This window comes from Vicugna pacos, chromosome 14 (assembly GCF_048564905.1).
Source record: "Vicugna pacos chromosome 14, VicPac4, whole genome shotgun sequence".
Taxonomy (NCBI): domain Eukaryota; kingdom Metazoa; phylum Chordata; class Mammalia; order Artiodactyla; family Camelidae; genus Vicugna; species Vicugna pacos.
The window spans coordinates 3,751,254-3,756,965 of record NC_133000.1 but is presented as its reverse complement, the minus strand read 5'-3'; the positions used below and the strand labels follow the sequence as shown (position 1 = coordinate 3,756,965).

The 5,712-nt window shown below is 49.8% G+C and overlaps 1 long non-coding RNA gene across 1 annotated transcript; it reads right to left on the bottom strand.

Moving 5' to 3' along the window:
• Positions 1-823: 823 nt before the first annotated feature.
• Positions 824-5,074, bottom strand: LOC140685475 (uncharacterized). Its single transcript, XR_012058714.1, has 3 exons — positions 4,984-5,074; positions 3,789-3,874; positions 824-972 (listed from the first exon to the last, which is right to left on the bottom strand). It is a non-coding gene; the product is annotated as an uncharacterized lncRNA (long non-coding RNA).
• Positions 5,075-5,712: the final 638 nt, after the last annotated feature.

Here is a 5,712-nt window from a genome sequence, read left to right as displayed (position 1 = left end):
GTTGGCTTCCCGCTGGAGCTGTCCTGGGTGTTTGATTGATGTGTGCCTTCTCTGCAGGGGCCTGCCTTCCTTCCTTTCTCTTTCCAGAAAACCATTTCAAGCACTTTCGCTGGGAGCTAGCTGGGGGCAGAGATCTCATGGCACACTTAGCAGAACGGCTGAAATAAAGAATAGTGACACCGCCAAACACTGGCAAGAATGCGGAGCAGCCGGCCCACTGCCGCTGGAAAGGCACATTGATACCACCACTCTGGAAAATAAAATGACAGTTTCTTTTCAAACTTATAATGGATTTACATTATAAGCAGTCACTCTCATGGACGTTTATCTGAGAGAAATGAGAGCTCATGTAAAGGACAACATGCACACAAGTGGTCACTGCAGCTTTATTCGTCGCAGCCCTGAAACTGGAAAGTACACAGATGTCTTTCAGTGGAGAGTGGTTGATCCAACAGCACTATATCCATACTGAGGAGCCCTGCACGGCAGTAAAATGGAGTGAGGGATGGATCCACACAGCACCTTGGATGAGTCTCCAGGGAATTATGCTGAGTGAAAACAGCCAACTCCAAATGTTATTTTGTGTGTGATTCCATTTATATGACAGTTTTGAAATAACGAAATGACTGCGATGGAGAGCAGATTTCCACTTGCCGGGATTAGGGTGGAAGGAGGCAGGAATGACTTCAAAGGGTAACAGGAGGGAGCCCTGTGGGAACTGAACCATCCTTTACCTTGATTGTGTGATGCTTACGTGAAGCTACAAGTGTGGTGAAGCTGCATGGAATCACGCACACACCCCACCCCACAAATCAGGGTTCGTGTCGCTGGAGAAGTCTGGATAAACTGTGAGCGTACGGACGTCAGTTTCCGGGGTTTTGTCTTGTACTGTAGTCGTGCTGGTTGTTCACGCGAGGGACGTCTGGGGTCCCTGCAGCTTCCCTGGACATGTCTTTGCAGTTTCCTGTGAACCTATGATTATTCCCAAATGAAAAGTTGAAAGACATCTTGTAGTGTCAGAAAACAAGGAAGTGTGTCGGCGGGGCCGTGTCCAAGGGACACGGAGCCAACAGAAAGAGCTCCCAGTGGCCAAAGCTGGGACAGTGTGAGCAACGAAATAAATGAAGTAGTGTTGGATTCTGACCCAAAGTATAAAGCAAATATCCATGAGTTCATATTAATGTAAATAAATGAATGAAAAACCCGAATAAACGGGTGAGAAGAGACAAATCTCCTTTGTAGGAGAATTCTAATGATGTCTGTGGACCCTGCACCTCAGGGAGTCAGAGAGTAATTCTCCACTCCTTAAGGGTGGACTTTGCCTGGTGACTTCCTTCCGAAGAGGACAGTGTGGAAAGGGAGAAAATGAGTAACCAAGTTGGGGGGGGGACCTGACAAGCATGACCTCCGCCAGGGGCTCCAGGTCGCGTGGCCAGTGAGGCCTCACGGATGTGCCCCCTCTGTGACGTCATGAGAAGGACGCGTCTCCTCGGTGGTCTGCACCCCCGAAGCCCATGACCCCAGGGTAGTCATGAGAAAAAGCAGACAAACTCCAGCAGAGGGACACCTTACAGGACACTGACCAACACCCCAAAACTATCAAGGTCATTGAAAACGAAGAAAAATCTGAGAAACCGTCACACCAGGAGGAACCTAAGAGGACAGGCCAACCCGGTGAAATGTGGAGTCTTGGAACAGAAAAGGGACCCTGGGTAAAAATTGAGGAAATCTGAGTGAATTGGGGACGTCAGCTAGCAGCAGCGTATCCACACTGGCTCATCGGCCATAACGGCCGCACTGCCCCAGTGCGGGACGCTAACAATGGGGCCTGAGGGCTGGGGTGCGGGCGCCCTCTGAGCTCTCTTCTCAGTGTTTCTGTAAATCTAAACTGTTCTGAGAAGAAGAAAATCTGTTACGAAATAAAGTGAAAAGAAATGAAAGGTTTGATGTATCACTTTTGAGCGACTTCTGGGAATCGGGAAGGTTTTCTGGTGAAAAATCATCCTAACGGTGGGCATGTTATCATCTGCTGCGTTTTGCTGAAGGAGACCCAGTGTGGCTGGAACGTGGACCACGGGCTTCTGACTGGTAACCCATGGGTTCTCCCCATTGTGCACCTCAGGTCCCAGAGAAAAGCGGTCACTCAGTTATGGTGGGGAGAGTAGTTAACCGGAGTGCTCCATCCTCAACCATTCAGGGCTCTGTCCTCCTTCTCAGACTTAGCGTAATTCCTGGAACTTGGCCCACATGGGCTCTAACTGTCACAACCATTCAGGAAGGTAGGAATGGAGAAACGGAAACTCAGAGATGTCCAGTAACCAGCTCAAGGGCGCTCAGCCAGTGATGGGATGGGATTCAGATATGAATCCCACGCCTCCCTCCCCGACTGCGTCACGCCCCTCCTTGAATGGCCAGCATGGCCCCGCTGAGGAATTTCACATCATCACAGACATCTTCATGATTCCTGCTTCTTTGACTGCTCTTTGCTTTGAGTGGACAGTCAGTGAGTAAGAATTCAGTTTCATCTAATGAGGGAAGTCTGGAATATTTTCATAAAGGAGATGGGAGTGGGGTTGGGTTGCAGCGATCACAGGACACACTGTGGAATCTACGCGACAAATTCAGTTGGATATTACACATCCACCCACTGTCCCCGTGACTGCTCTCATGGCAGACATGACTAATTCATCTTGAGCTCTCGTCAGCCAAGCCCAGACTCAGCCTGATGATCAGACTTGTGAGTGATCCAGGCAGCCACCACGAATCCTCAGAACCATCCCTGAGACAAAACCATCCCAGCCACGGCCCTGCCACACTTCACGTTTCTCAACACTTGAAAAACAGGAGGAGGCTGGCGTAAGTTGGTTACTGCCTTTGCAGCTGATGCTACAGTAAACACAAAATAATTCCTCTGGTCTTTAATTAGGATGCGCAGCCACAACCTCATTCCTAATGGGACACGCCCCTGCCCGGGGAAGGGGCGGGCACTACAGGGCTGCAGAGTGTCTGGGCGGCAGTGATGACGTCCCTGTGCTGCCTCTGCGCAAAACCACGAGGCGCGATGCCAGTGAGCTTCGCAGGCCGGCCACCACGGGAAGTGACATTAAGGCTTACTCTTGGTAGGAGACCTTGGTGGTTGCCAGAGGGATGCTCGCGGGATGAGGCTTCATGTTTCGTTCCAGAAAGCAATAGCCTGCAGGCTCAGGGACAGGCTGGAAGGTTACCTTGTGATCCCTGCCCACTTGCTGACCGCGACAAGCCCTGGGATCAGTAACAGAAGTCCACGGTGTTAATTGTGGGCAGTACACATTATTCTGAAATGCGAAGCCAAATTACCTAAGACTTGCATTTATGGGGATTTGCCAACCCCAGTGAAAGCTGAAAAAAAAATCACTAGGTCATAATGCTTCTAAGTAGCTCACAAATTGTGTGTTAGCTTGACTCATAATTCTAACATTTGGTTTTCACGTACAGCCTTGTTTCTTCCTTCTGTGGGTTCCCACAGCTCAGGTTGGAGGGACCACCTGGTCCCACGTAACACACACACAGGGACTTGTTTCCCAGACAGACTGGACAAGAGCTGTGCAGTTGCTAAGCTCTGCTTGTTAATGTTCTAAAGAAGCAAGCGGCTCAGATCACCTTTGACTCTGGGGGTTCAGTGAAAGATGCCAGAAACCAGAGAGGCAAGGGACCTCAGCTCTGAGCTGTGTGGCCCCTCCGGGTTCCTGCACTTCCCAGGCAGGGGCGTACAACAGGCTTCACGGAAAGGACACACAGCCTGCACTCACCTGGGCCCCCATCTCCAAGCGCACCTGACCTCCACACTTTCCATAGGTCCGATGTGGTCAGTTTGTCATCATCCAACATGGATCACCTGTTAAGTAATGTTTTGTTACGTCAAGGCTGCACCGGGGTAGTGCAGGTATCCTGAGGGGTGTCTGCGCTCAGGGGATGCACAGAGATGTGGGACCGTGTACCCCACCGATGGGAAGAGCCTGGAGGCAGAACCACTGCCCCAAATGCCGATGGGCTGGGAGTCATTAGAAATGGGGTAAACGCTCCCTCAGAGCTGTGGTCTCAACTTTGGTTGCACGTTGGAATCGCCTGAGCTTTAAAAATACTGGAAAACTATTGGTACTCGGGCCCCACCCCGAAAAATTCAGACGGGGTTGTACTGGGTTGTGACCTGGGGCTGTGGGTTTTTTTCCAACGCTCCTCTGGTGGGTGTGCTGTGCAGCCCAGGTGGAGGACCGAGGGCGGAGAGGAGAGTAATCAGGTGCGTCACAGGTGGTGGCCGGCAGTTGGGAGAGGAAGGGAAGGATGGGTGGGAGCTGTGCCAAGAAGGGGCACCGTCCATGATGCAGTCTGTGCGCCCTCAAAACAGGAGTCAGACTGTGTAAATGAAACCCTATGGAAGTGCCCCCCAGGTGCCTTAGAGCAGCCCCGCGGTGGGAGAAAGTGGTCGCCCAACATGCTTATTCAGTGTGGCTTTCGCATCCATCTGTCATTCTTCCCTCGTGACACTCCCTCGGAAACGGATGGACAGCTGAATCCCCAGAGTTTAAAGTTGTGGGCTCAGAATGCATTCAGCCCAGCGCTTACAGGTCGCAAACTCCTGTGCAAAATACATTGGTTTGAAACACCAACTCCCCACCACTGTGCCTAGAGATCTGAAGGCGCTGTGTTTGGGGTGGGTCCTGGAAAAGCTGTGTCTCCCAAACTAGCAAAGCCCCGGGTAATTGCGGGACAGAGATGATCTGTGGCCCCACGTTGAGAAACGCTGACTGAAGGACTGGGATAAGGGCTTGGTGTATTTGGCTCTCTTAAGAAGCACTCTAACCCACCTGTCAGCACCCGGGGCCAGCAATTTAATGGAAGCGGCGGTGAGGAAACCGGTTCCTCGTGCTCCTACCCAAGCGTGGGCCAGAGGGTGTCCCGTCAGTTCTGTCCTCACGTAGTACAAGCAGATGCTGGCGCCTGTACCTGTACAGAAGCATCTCGCAGTCCACAGCCCCGGGAAACTGCACATCTGAAGCCCCGTCAGGAACCCTGAAAGCCTTCCGGAGCCTGCCACCTGCCACGGGGTCAAGAATGACTCAGGCCTCTTTATAGTGAGGCTTTGCATCAGTTTTGCAACTAAACGTGTCTTTCATGCTTCGTCTTTAATTGGGCTTGAAACATTGAAATTGCATAAATAGATCCATCATATTATGATTATGAAAGTTATTTTAAGTGATAATTATATAAAAATTATAACATAATTATAAAAATTATAAGATTGCATAAATGAGAGTGTTGTTAAGCCTCCAGAGAAGAAAAAACACTTTTTATCTTCAGAATCTTGCCACTCAGAGGAGAAGCATCCAAGCATAAAGTTAAAAGGGTCTCCTTTGGTCCCTACCTAACTCAGTGATTGCTGCTTGCTTTTTCCTAATCATTCTCCTTCTTTGATTCCTTTAAAATATTTTGCTGAGGTGGATCCAGAAATAATTTTGTTTGTATAAAGTTGGTGAAAATGCATGACTCCTGCTGGGGGTTTGCATCCCCTCAAATGTCTTTTTCTCCCATTTGTTTGACAGTTTTTTGCTTTTTACTTTTTTTTTTAGTTACTGAGATATAATCTGTGTTCGTAAAGAAAAGAAATCTTAAGTGTACAGCAGGATGACTTGTTGTATGTAATCACCACCCATCTTAAGATACAGAGCTTTCCCA